Genomic DNA, 22,789 nt, shown 5'->3' with positions numbered 1-22,789 from the left:
TAATTTTGGGGAACACAATATCACCACACAATGGTGTCGGGCCTCATAAGGTCCAGGCATGAAGCCCAATATAACTTCCCAAGTCTAGCTTGAGTTTGGAAACCTGTCTTTGGACATGACTTCCACATACGAGGGATTCAGCTCTACCCAACCTAGAATCACCTCTGCCTAGTAACTGTTGAAATGGCATCATCTCACTGGCCCACTGTCCTCACCACATTCCTCTATCACCCCAACCTATCTATATAAGTTCACTCCTGATGCAATAAAACAAGTTCCTGCTTTGACAAAACTCCCAGCTCAGAGTGCTTCTCTCCAGTGAATGGGGAGGTCTGGGACATCAACACTCACCATACTGCTCAGACACAGGGAGCTACCGGCTGGAGTGTTCCTGCCTCTGCCCTACCTGTCCATCAGACTGACAGATGGTGCCTTAGCAATCATGATCCAATTGAATCTCAGTTCTACCACTTCATATCTTCACCTGGGATATGAACTTGGGCAAGTTACTGCCTCCTCAACCATGCAGTAGAACTTGAAATTACTCTGGATGTTGTAAATACTCCCTTCACTTTCCTGCACTTGTCTTTATAGTGATTGCCAATTAACCAACTGGTAATTTTAATGTGTTTAGATTCTGCTATTTTGACAATGTGTGGACTTCAGATGTTAATGAGTACTGCAGATTATTTAATTCAATTACAGCTATTTACATCTTTTTTTAAGTGTAATTATCCCTTGTAGAGACCATGCTCATTTCCATAACACATTTTAATGTTGTTAAAAAGGCAAGAGCAGACCTGGCTGAGTAGGCACTGTCAGGCTGACAAATCTTTTGCAGCCTCTAGACATGAACATTACATAAACAAGCCCTTCAAAGACCACTTGAAGCAGGGCTGGTTGGTAGTTGTATAACTTTCTTTTATTGACAGAGCAATTATATCAAATTCCTGTAATGCCTTTTGTCTGGAGTAGAATAGAATAACATTTCTTTAAATCTTAATAACACATGAAATGTAATTCAAGAAAGCAGTTGTAGATGCTGCACATCAAGACTGAAATACATTGTAATAAACATCAAATAGTGAGTTAAATGATAATAAAATTCATACATTCATAAAACTGCTAATTATCAAAAGGCCATTCTCTGTATTTAGCACTTTTAGGCAGAGTCCTGATTGAGAACATTAAAACAAATGATTCATTGTAAATGGTGTTTATTACACATTTGCTGGAATTATCCAATATCAAGATAACTAACATTCTTCACTAAGTTCTCTTCTTGCCCCTCTATAGATCTTTGCTATTGGTTTATGTACACGTTCTTCATGTTCAATTTATTCTTCAATGGTATATTTTGTCATAGTTAGCTTCAGTTGTCAACTTGACATGCCTGAGAGAAGGGAATTGGCACAACCAGGTTAGCCCATTGGCATTGTCTGTGGGACATTTTCTTGATTACTAATTTATATGGGCGGCAACTCACTGTGGGTTGCTAAGCATCACTAAGCAGGTGGGCTGAGGCTATATGTAGCTAAGCAAAAAGCAGCATTCCTCAACAGTCTCTATTTCAGTTCCTGTTTCTAGGCTGTTGCCCCAAATCCTGCTTTGATTTCCTTCTATGATGGACTATAACCTATAAGCCAAATCAATCCTTTCCTCCTAAGTTGGTTTTGGTCAGTGTTTTTATCACAATGACAGAGAGCAAAGTAAACATGTTTGGCTTCAAAATGCTAAGGTAGAGAATTCTGCATAAATATAACTTGTGTTTTATGAAGCTGCATTGCTGTTTGGATACTTTAGTTAGCCTTACCTTAGCTGTTTCTCAGACTCCCCACTATGTTGTACAGAAAGGGTGTGTGCATGACTTTGCTTGAAATATCACTAGATATGCTGGATTCCAGTTGTCTGTTCTTTTGTTGCTCAACTTTCTTCTCCTGAGATCTACTAGTTTTATTTTATCAATTTAGTTTACACAAATGATCTCAGGAGTCTTTTCTCTAAAACTGTGTGGTCTTGGTTGCTCTGTGAATTATTGATTTAAATATCATTCATTCAATAGTCTACTGAAATTTTCTATACATTTCTATGCAACTGAAAAAAAACAGTAAAACTAAAACATTTCTGATTTCATGTAGGAGTTGACAAAACTATAGGCTATATGATATCCTAAGGAAAGGTTGAAACGGTAGAATTTGGGGGACTGTGCATATGCCTAGAGAAGTGTGCTCTTTCAGATAGAATGAATAGCCCATTGACTGACAATACCGATGCTGCCTTCAATATCACAGTTGGCACACTGCAGTTTTCATACCAGGTTAAGAAACCCTCCCCAGTTCCCCCTTCTCACTGTAAGTAATTTAGTTCTCCATCCACATTTCTTTAGAATATTCTGCAGGGTTGATATGCATTGCCACCAAAACTCAAGTTGAAAAATGATCATTTCCCTGTGTGTATATCACACTCACCTTAAAAAACATCCATTGAATTCTTTATTCCTGGAGAACTGCTTGATTGATTTAATGATAGACATATTGCTGGCAAGACTCTTGGCTTTCTACTAAAAATAACTTTTAAGTTTCTTTCACAAACCATGGTTTTTAATACAATTTATGTAAGTGATAAGTAACTGTATATATTCATGGGATACAAAATGTGGTGTTTTCATCTATGTACATAATGTGGAAGACTCAATCCAGCTACTTAATATTTATCACTAGTACATTTTGCTTTTTATCATGAGGATATTAAAAACCTATACTTTAGCAATTTAAAAGCACATGTTATTAGTTTCATCGTCCAACAGTATATAATGTACTCATTTCCCCATACTTGCTAGAAGTTATTACATTGTTGCAGAAAGTGTCCCACCCAGGATCATTCCCTGCATGCTTGGAATATAGCTGATAGGCCTTTAAGAAGTGATTAGATCATTGGAAGTTTTCCTTCAAGAATGCACTAGTTCATTGATGCGTTCTATATGTGAAAAGACTATTGACAGGTGGGAGACCTGTTGAATGTTTGAGAAAGCAGGACAATGACTTCTGCTTTGTTAGCTGTAACTTGTCCTGGCCTCTCCTCTTTACTGTTATGTCCACTTCTTGTCTGCTGTGATGTGAGAAGCCTATGCCACAGGTTTATACTGCCATAATGTTCTCCTCACCTGAGACACAGAATCAAAAGAGTAGAGGATGATAGAAAAATTTCTATATTAAAGTTGCTCTCTCTAGATATTTTGTCACAGTATCACAAAACTTGACATGTTAACCTCAGTCATATTCCTCCCTATTTCCTTGTATTTAAAGCCAGGAGACAAAGTGGGGGAAAAGGAGGCAACATAGAATAGAATAGCACACACATAGTTGGCCAACACACAAAAAAATTCACCTAATTATACTATTATATGATACATATATAGCTTCCTACATGTGGTGATTGGATCATTTAAATATTATATTGACAATATATAGTATCAAAAAATTAAAAGCTCAGTAACAATGCAAGATATGATGTGGAAACACTGAAATTCTCTTACACTACACTCTAAATTTTTATAGTTCTCTCCAAATTTTTATAGTTCTAATAAATTTTCCACATTCTGTTTCTGTGGTTTCCAATACTTTAGATTCCACTTGTAAGGAGATATTAGAATTTCTGTGTCTGGCATACAGTCTCCTAACACTAATTTAATTAGGCAGGCTAAACTTGTCCCTAACGCTGAATAAGACTTTCAAAACCATGACCAATTCCAATTTTTAATTAGCTTTTCAGAGTGCATGTTGCATTTCCTCTGAACCTCTACACCTTGATGAATTTTTAAATGTTTCAACAATCATTGTCTTACAAAATAGTAGGTTTCCATATGGATTCTTCATACATTTTTGGGGGACAAAGTCTTTCACTGCACCTGAAGCTGGCCATTTTGCCTTAGCTGGCTAGCCTAAGGTTCTGAGCCATGTCTAGCCTTTAAGTAGGAGCTGGGGATTCCATCTCAGGTCCTCTCACTTTCTCACCATGGGCTCTTACCTACTAACTCATTTCCTCAGCAGCACCATTCTTCTTTGTCTATTAAAACTAGAATGCTAGGTCCAATGACTGGGTTGAGCAGGTAAAAAGGCTCACACAAGCCTGGCAACCTGAGTTCAATCTTTAGGCCCCACAGTAATAGAAAGAACTGTTTTTTTTTTGTTGTTGTTGTTTTTGAGTTATTGTCTAGCCTCCACAGAATGCATACATGTACAAACAATAGTAATAAATACAATGAAATTTAAAGCCATAATGCTGTATAGTCATATTTTACATGATATACATATATACTAATGTTTACAGTAATGTGGTTAAATAGATATCACTAATATCATAACATTACAGTTATGATTTTATTCTAAATTTATACTGATAAGAAGCAATGAAATTAAGATTTCATCAAGCTTAGGCTGTCTCTGGGGCTTATGTCATTTACCATTTCCTATATGCCTGAGAACTGCTTTCGTGACCACATGTTTAAATCCCAGGCATAAAAGATACAAGTCAAGCACAGAAGAAAAAAGCCAGCCTCACATGTTGACTGACACATAACCATTTCTGGCATTTTTGGCTAGGCAACCTTGATATTGAGTCAGCAGCTCATCATCTTTCATAGGCTGCTTATTCCTTCTGTGCTTCTGAGGAGTTCTTCCTGAGGCTTTGTGGAGAGTAAGCAAACTGCTTTTGATTCTTGCTGCTTTACCTCAGAGTCCCTCCCTGTAAGACTTAGTAGAGGTGGACCTCCTAGGGGTCCTGGCAAGTCACAGGTTCAGCCTTGCAATCCATAATTGCAACAAATATCTGATTAAAACAATCTGGTTCTAACTCTTAATGAACATTAAAGTTAATAATTTTGCTACAAATTATCTATTATTTAGTGCAGATTCTAATATGGATACAGAAAATACCCTACCTCGCTGTACTGGTTTTAACTTCTCTTTTGGTTTCATTCTTCTTACAGAGTGGCTTTATGTTTCTGTAAAGGTTTTGTAGTTAGTGGTTGTGAGAAATCCTGTGCTTACTGCAGCAAAGAAAGAGAAGATGTGTGATAAGCTGCACTACATCTTTTCACTTGTTTAATTTTTACTCTTCCAAAATATATGAGTGCACAAATGAATGCTTGATGCTCCTTTTAGGAAACTGACAGTCTGCAATTTAACAGAGCTTCGTTATCAACTGATTAATGCTGATGAAAGAGTTGGGACTTCCTGGCAAGCTGATTAGCTTATAATAAAAAGAAAGGAGAATAAATGATGAACCACACTGATACTTTGAAGGAACAGAGCTGTTCAGTGTATTGAATGTGTGATACCATATGAATATCTGCAGCAAACTAGTAAAAATACATGACAGGTTTAAAAGTAAATACCTTTGATATTGCTAAAATTTTCTGGTTAAAAAAAAAACTACTAAACAAGTTCTACTTGGAATATTAACCAAAATTAACAGAGTACATCTTAAAATCAATGCAGATGAAAAAGTAAGAAAATGTTCTTAATTTCAAGAATACAAAGAAAATATCTATAACATATAAAAGGAAAGCTCTAAACACTCTTTGCTTGAGAATAAGCAGTTATTGTGTTAGTAGGTACTCTTGCTATTATAGCAAATACCTGATCAAACCAATTCAAGGAAGGGAATATTTATTTTGTCCCATATTTCAAATTCTCTATTCCATCATGGCTGGCTGGATTACTTTGGGTTTGAGGTGATGAACAGCAGACCATTGTTACCCTGTGTAGTAGGAGGATGTAACATGAATCTAAAATGCTCTTTTAATAAAAAAAAACTGAGCCAGATATTGGGGTAAATGCTGAAAGATTTAGAGAGACAAAGGAACAAGCCATAGCACCACCTCTTACCTCACCAATTTCTCAGCCTGAAAAGCCTCTAGTTCCTGTCTCTTCATGCCTTATATACCTTTCTCTGCCCAGCCATCACTTCCTGGGATTAAAGGCATGTGTGCTTCCCAAGCAAAGGCATGAGATCTCAAGTGCTAGGATTAAAGGCATGTGATTCACAAATACGGGGATTAATGGTGTGTGCCACTACTGCCTGGCTCTGTTTCTCTCCTAGACTGAATCAGTCTCATGTAGTCCAGGGTGTCTTTGAACTCACAAAGATCTAGACAGATTTCTGCCTCCTGAGTGCTAAGATTAAAGGTATGTGCTACCATTGCCTGACATCTATGTTTAATCTAGTAGCTTGTTCTGTTCTCTGATCTTCAGGCAAATTTTATTAGGCTACACAATATATCACAACAGTTCCCCCTTTTTATGTAAAATAATAAAAGAAGGTTATAACTAATATAAAAACTATACACAATAAGTATAATAAGTATATACAATATATACAGTCAAGAATTACATTAACAATGTCCAGTTCACAAACATTTGACAAATTCAGAGAAAATACTCCATTATTTATCCTATTTTGGTGAGTCCAAAGTGTTGTACCTAATTCACTTTCTATTCTAACTTGTATTACCAACCCCAAACTATTTTTTGATGATTTTCAAACTTACACACTTTACACCTCTTTAAGTGAGTTTCTTTTCTGAATTTGTTAATGAGGAAAATTATAACTATCTAGTTTTCAACTTCCTCAGAGACCCAAGAAGGGGATAATATTAACTAAGTAAGCAAGAAGGCCAAAGAAGCGACTTCCCAAAAAAAATGTGAGAAATGACAGAAACAGATGACTGCCTGGACAGTCACCCAAAGTTCCTCTACAATGTTGGGGCATCCACCTTCAGCCTACAGGCCTAGCATATCTGACAGACTCATATGTGAAGCAGGATATTCTAAAGGGCCTTCCTGCCTTGTCTTGGCTCAGCAGTCCTTTCTTTTGTGTCCTGCATGCCCATTTGGACAGCAAACTGTCAGCAGTCTTTCATGCCCAGTGGCTAACTTTTTCCACAAAGAAAGTAAACTCCATATGGAGTTTCTTCAATGCCCATCATCATCTCTGAAGTAGATTGGTGCTGCCAGGAGCAGATATGTCTCAGAGTCATAAAAAAAGATTGTATGTTATAAAACATCTTATATGCCATATTCTGTAGATTTCTGAGGTGTTTAAAGATGACCTATCTAAAATATATGTTTGACCTTGAAAACATACCTAGCCAGAATACAAATTTGATTCTAATGACTAACTACCAACTTGGCATTTCTTCTTTATATACTTATTAGTTTGTAATAATAACTTTCAATGACTAGAAATTTGCATTACATTGTTTTTTTTCTTTCTTTTTTTAATTTTATAATTTAGTTTAATTTTACATATCAGTCACAGATTCCCTTGTTCTTCCCCCTCCCGCCCACCCCCCCAGCCTTCCCCCAGCCTGCCCCCATTCCCATCTCCTCCAGGGCAAAGACTCCCCTGAGCATTGAGTTCAACCTGGTAGATTCAGTCCAGGCAGGTCCAGTCCCCTCCTCCCAGGCTGAGCCAAGTGTCCCTGTATAAGCCCCAGGTTTCAAACAGCCAACTCATGCACTGAGGACAGGACCCGGTCCCACTCCCTGGATGCCTCCCAAACAGATCAAGCTAATCAACTGTCTCACTTATCCAGAGGGCCTGATCCAGTTGGGGGCTCCTCAGCTATTGGTTCATAGTTCATGTGTTTCCATTTGTTTGGCTATTTGTCCCTGTGCTTTATCCAACCTTGGTCTCAACAATTCTCGCTCATACAAACCCTCCTCTTTCTCACCAATTGGACTCCTGGAGCTCTACCTGGGGCCTGGCCATGAATCTCTACATCCGGTTCCCTCAGTCATTGGATGGGGTTTCTAGCATGAGAATTAGGGTATTTGGCCCTCCTATCACCAGAGTAGGTCAGTTCGGGCTGTCTCTCGACCATTGCCAGTAGTCTATTGTGGGGGTATCTTTGTGGATTTCTGTGGGACTCTCTAGCACTTTGCTTCTTCCTATTCTCATGTGGTCTTCATTTATCATGGTCTTTTATTCCTTGTTCTCCCTCTCTGTTCTTGATCCAACTGGGATCTCCCGCTCCCCTAAGCTCTGTTTCCCTCGACTCTTGCCCTTCATTATCCCCACTCACGTCCATGTTGTTCATGTAGATCTCATCCATTTCTCTGTCATTGGGTGATCCCTGTGTCTTTCTTGGTGTCCTGTTTTCTAGATAGCCTCCCTGGAGCTGGGAGTAGCAGTCTAGTCATCTTTGTTTTATATCTACTATCCTCCTATGAATGAGTACATACCTCAACATAAATCCAGCTACACTGAAACTACTAGAAGAGAAAGTAGGAAGTAGTGTTCAGCATATTGGCATAGGAGATCACTTCCTAAATATAACACCAGTAGCACAGAAACTGAGAGAACAATCAATCAATGGGACCTCTTGAAACTGAGAAGCTTTTGTAGAGCAAAGGATATAGTCAACAAGGCAAAGCGACAGCCTACAGAATGGGAAAAGGTCTTCACCAACCACACATGTGACAGAAGACTGATATCCAGAATATATAAAGAACTCAAGAAATTAGACATCAAAATGCCCAACAGTCCAATTAAGAAATGGGCTATAGAACTAAACAGAGAATTCTCAACAGAGGAAACTCAAATGGCTGAAAGACATTTAAGAAATTGCTCAATATCCTTAATTATCAGGGAAATGCAAGTCAAAATGACTCTGAGATACCACCTTATGCCTGTCAGAATGGCTAAGATCAAAAACACTGAAGACACCTTATGCTGGAGAGGATGTGGAGCTAGGGGAACTTTCCTCCACTGCTGGTGAGAATGCAAGCTTGTACAACCACTTTGGAAATCAATATGGTGCTTTCTTAGAAAATTGGGAATCAATCTCCACCAAAAGCCAGCTATACCACTCTTGGGCATATACCCAAGGAATGCTCAATCATTCCACAAGGGCACATGCTCATCTATGTTCATATCAGCATTGTTTGTAATAGCCAGAACCTGGAAACAACCTAGATGCCCTTCAACTGAATAATGGATAAATAAAATGTGGTACATATACACAATAGAATACTACTCAGCAGAGAAAAACAATGACATCATGAGGTTTGCAGGCAAATGGATGGATCTAGAAAAAATCATCCTGAGTGAGGTAACCCAGACTCAGAAAGACAAGCATTACATTGTTAAATGAACTGTGTAGGTACAATAACTTGAACAAGATTACAAACATATATATAGTATATTCCAACAAAAATAATCTCAAATTTGTATCAATATACAAAATTTGTATACAATATACAGAAACCCAATCCAATGTAAACTGTTTAAAACCAGTAGTTGCTTTTTAAAAGTAGATTTAATAATCTACCTTTTTACCTTATCATATCCATATTCTCCTTTTTTTCTTTTCAGAGCAGGTTCAATAATCTATCTTTTATCTTGTTATTTCTATAGCTTTTCAGAGTAGATTTAATAATCTACCTCTTATCTATATCTTCTTTCTTTACAAAGTAGATTCAATAATCTACATTTTTATACTATCATTTCTATATCTCTTTTTTCTGAGTAGATTCAATAATCTACCTATTATCTATATCCTCTTTTTTTCTTTTCAGAGTAGATTCAATGATCTACACTTTTATCCTATCATTTCTATATAATATATATCTATATCATATCCCCCTTTCTTCTTTTAGAAGGAGATTGACTATGATCAATAACAATTTTTAACCAACCGCTAAACAAAGACAAACATCCATAATCCATTTTTTGGGGGGAATGTGGGCATAGTTTTCTAGGCTGATTGGAAATGCTGGTAGTCTTATGTGGACACAAAGAAAATTTAGAACTATGGCCAAGTCCTGGTTGGAATAGTCTATGAGGCTGCATCATTTCAGTTAGCCATCTTGATATTGTCCTGAGCAATTTGTAGTCCAAAGCCTATCTTTGGGTGGTATTGGTCAGCTTGGTGGAACTCCTGGTGGAACTCCTGATGGAACTGTCATTGTGAGATCCCATCATCTTTTGGGAGACTCCGAAGTCACTGTTAAGCATGGTCATGGTTCACTGCAGAAATCTGATAGAGACTCAAATCCAAAATCATGTACAGGGAGCTAGATAAAGCCTTTTTTTCTAGAATTAGTTAGTACTCTATATGTCCATTAATATCATGACAAAAGTTTAAAACATATACATATATATATATCTTATAAATTTTGATAAAAGTCATACATTAAGTTTTAAAGAGTCAAAATAAAACCAAAAGATCATGAGATTAATATCAATGGAAGAGTCCCTTTTTTTGTTTTTCTTTTGATCCATATTAGGTGACTCTTCTGACATGGTACAGAGATTTTGCATTTTCTTTTAACTGGCATGTTTGGGTTTAGAGAAGGAGAGAGCCACACTCCAACTACAAAGGTAGTTTTAATTTTTAATTTAACTTAGACTACATAATGACCATTTGTATTATATGTCTGTAGACAACAGCAGAAACAAACATTTAGGAAGACTTATGAAATTTTATCCTGTTGGATATGTTATATACCAGTAGGCCAATTTACTCTTTTTCTTGGGACATTTTTTTCTGCATGATTTGTCCTTTTTCTTCAATTTGTAATTAGATAATTCACCTGTCTATACTCTTCAATGAACTCACTAATTTAGTGTCACTACATTCATTAATCTGTAGTGTCCCCAAACTGATTAATTAATAGCATTAAATAAATGGGTTTCATATCTTTAAAGTGTATCTGATTCCTCATCCATATTTTATATTTTACTATTACTGAGTTGCTTTCTTCTCTCATTTTGTCAGCCATCTCTCTCCTTTCGTTAATATGAATTACAGTTACTTTGAAAGTTTTCTTTTTCTAACTGTAGTATTTATGTCATCCATGTATTCTAAATTCTTTGTTTGCAAGTTTGTTTGTTTGATACAGAGTTTCTCACTGTGTAGCCCTGGTTAATCTAACTCACTTTGTAGACCAAGATATGCTTGAACTTGCGGAGAACCACCTTCCTCTGCCTCCTGATCATTCTTGTATTTTATCTTTAGATTATCCACCAAATTTTGTAGCTATATCTTGCTTTTTACTTACTTTACTGTGTTCTAATATCTGAATTATCTTACTGTAAGGCAGAAGTTAAAGATCCTTCCTAGAAATACCAGAGAATGTTTAGATGTGAGGACACATTGCATCACACCTAATTGTACCCCACAGCGTGGGATGAGAGCTATCACAGCAATATGCAAATATTACACCATGGTTATGTTCTCTGAGAGCTCCTTCACCAAACTGGCAGTTGGACCATAGACTGGATGCCTACCAATGCCTTACAGTGTATAATGTTTTATTCTAATAGAGAGTTTAATTTCTAGGGCTTCATCTTACTGTTGTCAAAGTTTGGCTTCAGGTTCTTCTAGAATGGCTCCTTATCTTTTGCTTTGTTTTAGGATTTCCTCATGGTTGACCTGTAGTTATAGAGCATGTGTTTGCTAGCTGGAATTATCATCACTGGCATCCATGTGAGAGAATAGTGTTTTCAAGGAGAAACGATTCTTTTTCACTCATGATTTTAGCACTTTCTGGCTGAGGTGCTGACAGCAATGTTAGAATGTGGCTTGTTGAAGTAGGTGTGGCCTTGTTGGAGAAGTATGTCACTGTGGCAGTGGGCTTTGAGGTCTCTTTTGCTCTAGCTCCCGTCAGTGTGACAGTCAGCCCACTTCCTGTTGCCTGCAAGATATAGCACTCTCAGCTCCAGCACCATATCCACCTGTACAGTGCCATGTTCTCTGTCATGATGATAATAGACTGAACCTCTGAAACTGTAAGCGAGCCATACCAATTAAATGTTTTCCTTGTAAGGGTTGTCCTGGTCATGGTGTCTCTTCACAGCAATGAAAACCTAACCAGGACACAGGGCCTGTGCTGAAGTATAACATCATGTTTGAAGGGCATGGTGGAGCAAGGCCCCACCCTACTTATGGCTAGGAAGCATGGGAAACAGATAGGAATGGTAGGAGAGAGATGTACCTTTCAAAGACCTGTCCATAGTGACCTGCTTTTTGCAGCCAGGCCCCATTCCTTAATTCATTGATTAAGTAGCATCTTCTAAATCCAGTCATGTTTTCCTCCTGTAGAAACTTTCTATCTGTATCACAACCAGCAGCCCTATCTTGTCCCCATGAGGCTTAGTGTTTACTGTATCTTTCCAATTCAGGTAAGTCCTCTGGTCCAGTGTTAGGTAAGCTCATATACTGTTCTGTAATCACCTTCTGTGTGTGCAAAGCCATGAGCAGAGGCCTCAGGACAAGTAACCAGAGGGCAGATTTTTGCTCTCATGGGAATCATGGTACCCCTAAACTCCCAAACTATTTTTCATCTAGTGCCAAAACTGCTGCTTTTTGCTTTGATTCCATCTTCCTTAATGCGATTAGAAAACAATTCTCTGTAATAAAATTGGTGAGAGCATCAATTGATACATATGCTTCCCATCTGCCAGGGACTGGAGTCCTGAATTTTTCACTTCTCAAGGCTGGATGCAGTTTTTTTCCTTTTTATTAACATTGTTCTGTTCATAAGTGTTTATCATGGCAATGAAATCTGATGCTAGCTACACCATCATAACAGAACCCACATGCCAGTGCCAAAGGAAAATTATACCAGTTCCAGATGTTCCCACCTTCTAATTAGGGAGGATTATTGCATCTTTGCTGAGCAGCTAGGCTCTGGTTGATTGCCTTAATCCAATTAGCTACTGAGCTGAATTCTCTATGAATTAGAATTTATAAAGTCTTGGTGCATGCCTAGATTCAACTTTTTTTTTTTTTTTAACACAGCCAGGTAAGCATTTTTGCACCATAATTAGCTGAGTTCACCACAAACGCATCCTAATTAGGAGCTAGACTCTATGTAACTTCTTTACCATACAGTGGGACTCTTCAAAGGAATTTATAAAAATTTATTCAGAAGAAGCTGAGGAATTAATAAAAAAAGAAGGAAAAATTCTTCCTCAAATCACTCTTTCAGCATTTTCAGCTTAGGTGGAACATGGGTATCAATTTTTCATGTTTTGTCTGATTCAGTGTCCTTCTATTATTACCTCATTTTAAGAATAATTATGATATTTATTATTGCAAGGAAATTATACTTGAGTGTTGCTAGAGTTTTCCTGCCTTGCCCACAGTCAGGACAAATCTCTATCACCCACCAGTCCCACAGGCGCTCAAACCCAACCAAGTAAACACAAAGATTTATATTGCTTACAAACTGTATGGACGTGGCAGGCTTCTTACTAACTGTTCTTATAGCTTAAATTAATCCATTTCCATAAATCTATACCCTGCCACGTGGCTCATAGCTTACCGGCATTTTCACATGCTGCTTGTCCTGGCGGCAGCTGGCAGTGACTCTTTCTGCCTTCCTGTTCTTTCTTTTCTCCTCTCTGTTAGCCCCACCTATACTTCCTGCCTAGCCACTGGCCAATCAGTGTTTTATTTATTGACAAATCAGAGCAACACATTTGCCATACAGAACATCCCACAGCACTTGAGTGCCTGAATTGGTGCTACCACAGGCCTTTGTCATGTTTGTTACATGTCTTAGCATGTTTAAATTTTAAATGACATTTTTATTTATTCTTTTAGAATTTCATACATGTGTACAATGTATTTTGATCTTATCCACCCCCTATTACCTGCTTCCAATCTCCTTCTGGGACCCATCAACTCATCTGCCTTTCAATTGCATGTCCTTTTTTCTAATTATTATTGTTGGTGTTGTTCTCTGCCCCCTGAGTTAAATTAGTTCTGACCTGTAGGGCCTCGAGAGCGCCTGTTCCACCTATGCTGTGATTTTTTTTTTTTTTTTTGAGACAGGGTTTCTCTGTGTAGCTTTGCACCTTTTCTGGAACTCACTTGGTAGCCCAGGCTGGCCTCGAACTCACAGAGATCCGCCTGGCTCTGCCTCCCGAGTGCTGGGATTAAAGGCATGCGCCACCACCGCCCGGCCTATGCTGTGATTTTGACTGACTCAATGATACACATGCCTGCTGTAGTTAACCACAGCTGCCAGTACTGAACCAGTGGGCACATCTGTTTGGTAGGTTGGTATTGTAGTATTTAGGATCCAGAGCTGGGTAAGACCATTGATGTGTTTTCTCCCCTGGCAGCCTGTGTAGCACTATAAAAGTTAACCAGCAAGGTAGGCATTTCCTGTCAATTGATACTAATTTCTCAATGTCCTGAAAGAGTAATGGGTTTTATCTTCAGAAATAGAACACCATTTAGTTGGCAGCCAAGGGAAATGCAGATTTAAACCACTCCAAGATTCCATCCCTCACTCCAGTCAGAATGGCCATGATCAGGAATACAGGAATATAAATGACAGCAAATACTGGCATGGGGGAAGAGGTACTCTTCTATACTGTTGATGGAAGTGCAAACTGGTACAGCCAACTTGGAAATCAATCTGGAAGTTGCTCAGAAAACTAGAAATATAACTACCACATGATCCAATTATACTACTCCTGGGCATATACCCAAAGGATTTTATATCCTACTACAGAGATACTTGCAAACCATGTTCCTTGCTGCTATAATCATAGTAATTAAGAAAAAAGCATAGTTGTCTGTTAATTGAAGAATGAATAAGAAAAATATGGTTCATTCACACAGCTGAATATTCAATTATACAGAAAAAATGAAATTTGTAAGTAGATGGAACTTGAAAAATTGTATTAAGTGGCATCATTCATGCTCAGAAATATTATCCCATCATCCTCCCTGATATGTGGACTATAATTCTGAATCTTTGCTTTATATTTTTAACTTGGAGTAAATGTGGCTCTCAGGTAAATAGAAATGGGCCATGGGGGTAGATCCATTAAGGAAAGAGAGATTAAAAAACAAACAAACAACAAACAAATAAAAAAAAACATGGGTGGTGACTTGTAATATTTCTAACAGCATTTGAAGATGTTCATAAATAGAGGAAGCCCACTTTTTTTAATCAAGAAAAAAAATGTTAACTTTGGAGTAAGTTAATCACTTGGGGCTGCTGTAGAAGAGCATCTGAAATTAATTTAGCTGTCTTAGGTTATTTCACCTTAGCAGCCAGTTGTATATCACCTGAGATGTATGTCTTGAAGATACTTAACCCTGCCACAGTTCTTCAGTTCTCAAAGCAATTAACTTTAGTATTCACTGAAAAACTTTTTGTTTGTTTATTTGTTCATTTCTTTGTTTGAAAAACTGGAAAAAAACATCACTCTTTCTAGTTGCTCAGGAAAATGAAATATTTAATGGCAACCATATAAAATAATGACTATAATCATATTACTAATTATGTCAATAAAAGCCAAGAATATACATAGAAAATACACTAGTGAAAAGGATGAGATAAATCTGGAATTCTAATGTCTTAAATCTACTGTTGATCTTTACAAAAGAGACTTTATTAAAACACCAAATGAAAACGAAAACAAGAAAATAAAGAAAACAAAACAAAGAATAATATATCAACGAATATATCAGTGAAAATTACTGGCAAATAGGACAAGAAACTAAACAACCAAGGATAAAGCAGAGAAAAGTAACACAAAGGTCTAAATTTTCATCACAATTTAGGGAGTATGAAAGAATAGAATTCTAACTTGGTTAGGGAAAAACATGCTAATAACCATATTTGATATGGATATTTTGACAAATTGTATTAGCTTAGTAATTTTAGCATCCAAACATCTGAGTTTTGAATTACTTAAGCATTCTAATGTGATTTGATGAATTTATATGGAAGATAAATTAACATTCTTTCCAAAGTATTTTAGGTTTCTGAGATCATAAACATATGTGGTTGCCATATTATGTTGATAACTAAGTTCTGTTTAAAGGACGTGCTCTAGTGAACCTTGAGCAATGCTTCAGAACATTTTCTGAGATGCTGCTCTTATGCACTCAAGAAAAAAATTAAATGTCAACTTCCTGATCCTTAATATCAAGAATGATGATGTTAGATAATCTGCAGCTTGAGGAAAACATTTTCACTGTAATGGCATAAAATCATTAACTTTATATTTATGTTATATGCATTTTAAGTAAACATAAAAAAGGTTCTCAATGGCTTTTTCAAACATCTTTAGTGTTATTTATTCCTCCTCTCTTCCCCACTCTATGTATTGGCTTCCCTTTCCCCCTTCCAGTTAAAAGTGCCGACCCCTCCTCACATACACAAGCAAGTATCTACAGAGGATGAAGAGTTCTTTGACCATATACCAAGGAGTGGTATAACTGGGTCATATAGTACGTCTGCTTTGAGCTTTTTGATCATTCTCCACATTGATTTCCAGAGTGGCTGCACCAGTTTGCAACCCTATCAATAGAAAATGAGTGATCAAATAGCTAACAAAATCCACGGACACAGGCATGGGAAAACTTCCTTTGAGATGTTAGTTGGAGTAATCTAAGATACTCCAAACATAATATGGGCTATTGCTTTTGTTGTTTGTTGCCTCCTGAACTTGAAGATAAAACTCTATTGTTGAATATATGACACACTTTGGTCTCTGAACTTAGAGGAATCAATCTAGAATTGGCCTAGAAGCCCCCTTCCTGAAAACTAGCTCTCAGAGTATCCAAAAATGCCATGCAAGCTGCCATGGGAGAAACACAATTAATAGCCCTACTCAGTTATAAAGCCTACAAACCACAACAATGACTAGAATGGAAAAATATCCCTAAGGGTGTAATAGACGCATATGTATTGGGGGTGGGTGTAACCAACAGCTGTGTGATTGGAATTAGGCCCACTCAACTGGAGGGAATTCATGCACAGTACTGTTAACTTAGGCAACTACCAGTAGCTAGTGAGTTCATGGACTCTAGAGGAGAATGTATTGATGCTACTTTCCCAAGACCATATAATTTCTAGCTGAATTCTAAATACTTATTCTTATACCCACACATAAGCACAGATGTCACTCTTTCCAAAGAAACTCCATTTTGTTGTAGGTAGACATCAATAAAAAAAATCTATAACTGGCCAAAATCCAAGAACAACTCCCCCTTAGGTGTATAACCCCAATTGATACATCTACAATACAATCCCTACATCTAAGTTTGTGGAATATTGCCCAGGAAGGGACAGAATGATTGTAAGAGCAAGGGACTAGGCCATCTGCTGTGAGGTAGTGCCTTCTATATATGATAGCTAAGATGCATTCATGAAATCCCAAAAAAATATAATCATCTAGGCAGTACCTATGTAATGAAAACTCCAGTTGATAAGGCAACATGGGGTGGGGAGAAATCTCTCAATGCCCTATCCCTAGATAAAGTACAACAGGTAATCAATGACTTTTAAGAGATGGAGAATCAATCATCTTTATGTGTGAGCCTCCTGATTGCTATCCAATTCCAAGATGCCAGTCCTAAACACATATACGTATAAGCAACACTAAATGGAATCCACGGACTATAAAAATTAACTAAAGATAAGGTCATGATATTGAAAGGAAAGGAGTTATAGGAATATAAATGGTATAAATATTGTACTCATTTATGAGATCTTCAAAAAACTTCAAATAAAAATAATAATAATGCTATGAAATTATTTTAATTCAAAATCTTAAACTCCCTGGCTTATATTAAATTCATGAATGGATATTTGTCAGTTTTCCAGATGTTGTGGCATTTTCATCCTGAGGGATGGACTATGAAACAACTACCTACCTCCCCTATACGTTTCAAATGACAGTCCAAAGTTCAAATTCCCCAAAGTTCACCCTGGGGAACAAATTAGTTTATTATAGGACATAGGTGATGAACTGTAGCAGGAATGTGGTCATGTAAGCCTAAAGCAGCTTCATTGGAAAGTCTGCATTCATGTGGATTCAGGATTGCTATGGCTGTCCTGGAAGGTCTGCACCAGTGTGGATGATGGATCCCTAATGGATGTCACATGGAACTCTAGTCAGTACCCCATCCCACAGCCTATATACTCTATCACTTCCTATATACATGAAAGCCACACACAATTCAGGTAGAACTGTTTACAGTTGGCTCAGAGGAGAGACTGGATACTAAAATTAGGGTCCAGTGGTCCTTCCTGCCCTTGTTCTATGAGAGATGGTTGGTAAGCTCACCTGTAGTAAGCCCATCTTTTGTGAGTGGGTCCCACTGAATTCTTGAAGACAGTAGCAGTTTGACTTGGAGAATAGTTCTTAACAATACCAAGTATTTTTCTTTACCTCATGTGTTTCTCAAGATACGCATACTAAAATATTTATTAATTTTGAAAATACATTTGCTTTTTCAAAACTCCAGCTAAGATCTTAAATTTGATGTGACAATTGAGAGCTTTTAAAGCACAAAGGAGAAAAGGCATATTCAGAAAGAAATTATTTATAGCTTGTCTTTGCCAAGAATCAGATAATACATTTTCTATCTTTTATTTGGTAAAGAAACATTACTCATCTCATAAAATATGTGCATGTTTCATGAAAATATAAATCTGTAGAACGAATATTTAATTATTTTAACAGGTATTTCTGTTTTCAAAACAGGAAATTAATTTTTATTGCCAACACTTCAATGATGGGTTCTTTTCAAACATCTCTGTCTTTTATTTATATCCTTATATAAGAAAATGCTAATGACACTCTAATTTAGTATCAAAAAATATCTAATTTAGATCTTACATCCTAAAAAGTAAAAATTTTAAAATATTGCTTATATTTTTCCTTATATTGAAAATTTCCAGTTATTCACTGTGCTATATTAAAAGACCTGTTTCCTTACTTTGGCAAAGAGGAATAATTTTGACTGCTAGTTCAACTGAAAGTTTTTGACGGCTAGTTGACTGAAAGTTATAACTGCTTTCTGTCCTGTTACCAATTGCTATTTCATTACTCGTGGTACAAAGACATTACTTCCTCAAGAATGACTACTGAAAAGCAAATGTTCTACCATACATGTCTGAGCAACTGAGTACTTACAAGGTAGGTAAATCTTACTTGTTTCATGTTCAAAGAATGATTTTTTATTAATTAATTAATTAATTTTACATCCCAACTACAGCCTCCCATCTCTCCTCTCCTCCCACTTCCTCTCCCCATCTCCCCTCCACACCCCCCTCAGTCTACCTACCCCCTCTTCATATTCACTCAGAAAAGGGTAAGCCTCCCATTGGCATCAGTAAAGCATGGCATATCAAGCTGTCATAAGACCAAGCACCTCCCCTGTATTCAGGCTGGGCAAGGCAATCCAGCATGATGAATAAGTTCCCAATAGTCAGCCAAAGCACCAGGGACAGCCCTGCTCCCAATTGCTAGGAGTCCCACAAATAGACCAACCTATACAACTGTCACATATATGCAGAGGGCCTAAGTTGGTCCCATGCAGGCTCCCTGCAACTCCTGCAACTGATAAACATGTTTAGCGAAGTTAATAGATACAGGATTAAAACTAACTAGCTAAATAAATAAATAAATAAATAAATAAATAAATAAATAAATGGGAGCCCTCTTGTATACAAATAATAACATGGCTGAGAATGAAATCAAGGGAACAATACCCTTCATAATAGCCACAAACAATATAAAATATCTTGGGGTAACTCTAATCAAGCAAGGGAAAGGCCTGTATGACAAGATCTTCCAGGTTTGAAGAAAGAAAGTGAAGAAAATATCAGAAGATGGAAAAATCTCCCATGCTTATGGGTCAAGTGGGATTAATATAGTAAAAAGGGACATCTTACCAAAAGCAATCTGCAAATTCAACACAATCCCTATCAAAATTACAACATAATTCTTTCCAATGCTTGAAAGAACAATATTCAACTTCATATGGAAAAAAAAAAACCAAGATAGCTAAAACAGTCCTCTAGAGTAACAGAACTGGTAGAGATATCACCATGCCAGATCTAAAAACCTACTGCAGAGCTATAGTAATAAAAATAGTGTGATATTATAATAAAAGCAGATACAATGATCAATAGATTCTAATCAAAGACCTAGATATAATTCCACACAATTATGGACAGTTGATTTTTGACAAAGAAGTCCAAACATACAAATAGTGCTGACATAACTGGATGTCAGCATGTAGAAGAATGCAAATAGATTCCTATCTATTGTCCTGTACAAAACTCAAGTCCAAGTGGATCAAAGACCTCAACATAAATGCAGTTACACTGAACCTGAAAGAAGAGAAAGTGGGGAACAGCCTTGAGCACATTCACATAGGAGACAAGTTTCTGAATAGAACACCAGTAGCACAGACACTAAGACTGACAATTAGTAAATGGACCTCATTAAGCTGAAAAGCTACTGTAAGGCAAAGGACACCGTCCAAATGACAAAATGGCAGGCTACAGAATGGGAAAAGATCTTCACCAACCCCATATCCAACAGAGGGATGATCTCTAAAATCTATAAAGAACTCAAGAATCTAGACATCAAAAATCCAAATAATCCAGTTGAAAAAATGAGGTACTGACCTAGACAGAGAATTCTCAACAGAAGACTCTCAAATGGCAGAGAAACAATTAAAGAAATGTTCAATGTCATTAGCCATCAGGGAAATGCAAATTAAAACAACTCTGAGATTCCATCTTACTCATGTCAGGATAGCCAAAATCAAAAACACAAATGACAGCTTATGTTGGAGAGAATGTGGAGCAAGAGGAACACGCCTCCATCACTGGTGGTAGTGCAAACTTGAACAGCCACTTTGTAAAGCAATATGGCAATCTCTCAGAAAATTGGGAATTGATCTACCTCATGACCCAGCCATACCCCTTCAGGGTATATAACCAAAGAATGCTCAGTCATACCACAAGGACATTTGATTGACCATGTTCAAAGAATGACTTGTACCTCCATACAAACTGAATTCATTCTATATGCAAATCACCCTGACACTATTAGTAGCTACAGTGTTTTAAGGGATAAATGTATCAGCCCTGGAATTGAGCCAAACAAGCTTCTTTCATGCAGTTTATGCCCTCTGGATAATCATTGACTCAGTATTCCCAATGAGAATTTTGAACACCCAGTATGATGTTATGGGTCAATATAATCAAAGCTATTCATGATAACCTACACATTTATTTTTGTTTTTATTCTTATTGTGTATAATTTTCTGTCACAAAAGGTAGAAGAGAATTGAGTTTTCTGAAGCACAAAAGAAAAGACACTAAACAGAAGGCTGTCGTTTCTGTGAGTGGTCAAAAAACAGTTACCCTTGAAGGATTGTGCTGCTAAATTTTATGCCAACTTGAGAAAACTTGAGTCATTTGCCAAAAGGGAACCACATTTGAGAACATGCCCAGATTGGTCTATGGGCAAGTTGAAGGGAATGTTCTTGGTTGATGATTGATATGGGAGGGTTCTGTTCACCCCGAAGGGTATGGTGCCACCCCTGAGTTGGTGGTTCTGGGTGCTATAAGAAAGTAGGCTGAGCAAACTATAGAAGCAAGCCAGTAAGCAGTTTTTCTCTTATGGTCTCTGTGTCAGTTACTGCTTTCTTGTTCTTCATTTGAATTTTTGCACTGAATCCCATTCATTATGGATGTGATTGGCTCATGTAAGCTGAAATGAACTTTTTCTTCATCCTGATGCTTTTGGTCATAGTGTTTTATCACAGTAGTAGAAAATCCAAGATAAGAACCAACTCAAAACCTTAAAAAAATCTTTCTCAAACAAGAAGCCAAGGACTTAGCCAGGCTGTGGTGATACATGCCTTTAATTCCAGCACTCAGAAAGTAGAGGTAAGTGGATCTGTAAGTTTGTGGCCAGCCTGGTTTACAGAGCAAATTCCAGGACATCCAGAGCTACACAAAGAAACCCTCTCTTGAAAAATAAAAAACAAGAAGCCGAGGACATTTTAGAGGAGTACTATATAACTCAAGGTCTAGAGAACAAGAATCAATTCCCAAGAATAAATTAGCTAGTTTAATTATGCTTCCCTAAGATACCATTTATACTCATTTTGGCATACTCTTTTTTTTTTTTTTTTTTGTTTGTTTGTTTGTTTTTTCAAGACAGGGTTTCTCTGTGTAGCTTTGCGCCTTTCCTGGAGCTCACTTGGTAGCCCAGGCTGGCCTCGAACTCACAGAGATCCGCCTGGCTCTGCCTCCCGAGTGCTGGGATTAAAGGCGTGCGCCACCACGCCCGGCTTTGGCATACTCTTAATGGTATCCGGCTTCAACAAAACCCTTAATTTCAGAAAAAAATACCCTATGAAAGTATGGATGTGAAATGTATTTGTCTATGCAATCACCAAAACAGTGGGTACCATTGTACTAAAGAAGAAAATTTCTATCCAGTGACTGGCCCTATTAGATAAAAGCCCCTGGTCTTGGTTCCCAGCATTTTCACAGATGGAAGGTATAAGCTTGTTCAAACATTGATAACTCTGTAACATGTCCATGTACAAAACTATACTTTTTGACATCGAATAGAAATGACAAATCTATTTGAAATAGACATGTCACAAAAATGTTTCTGACATGTAATGTCCAACACTGAAGAAAAAAAGCAGGGCAATCATCAGAAAAGCAGCAGGGACACATCAGAATATCTTGAAGAGGCACAATATGCATCCCTTGAAGCCACATGGCCTTGTGCTTTAGAGAGTTAGTGGTGGGTCAGCATGGACTTTTAGAAAGACTGGCCTAGACTAATTAAGATACAGCCTCCCCATGTAATGTTGCACCTTTCTATCCCCTACTACCATGTGATTGACCCACAGCTTTAAATTAATTGTAGCCTTCACTAGGATTTTGAGTTTTCTAGGAATGGATTGTAAGTTATAATTAATGAA

This window comes from Peromyscus leucopus, chromosome 7, assembly GCF_004664715.2.
Source record: "Peromyscus leucopus breed LL Stock chromosome 7, UCI_PerLeu_2.1, whole genome shotgun sequence".
Lineage (NCBI taxonomy): Eukaryota > Metazoa > Chordata > Mammalia > Rodentia > Cricetidae > Peromyscus > Peromyscus leucopus.
The sequence above is the reverse complement of the archived record's forward strand: the minus strand, read 5'-3'. Positions refer to the sequence as shown.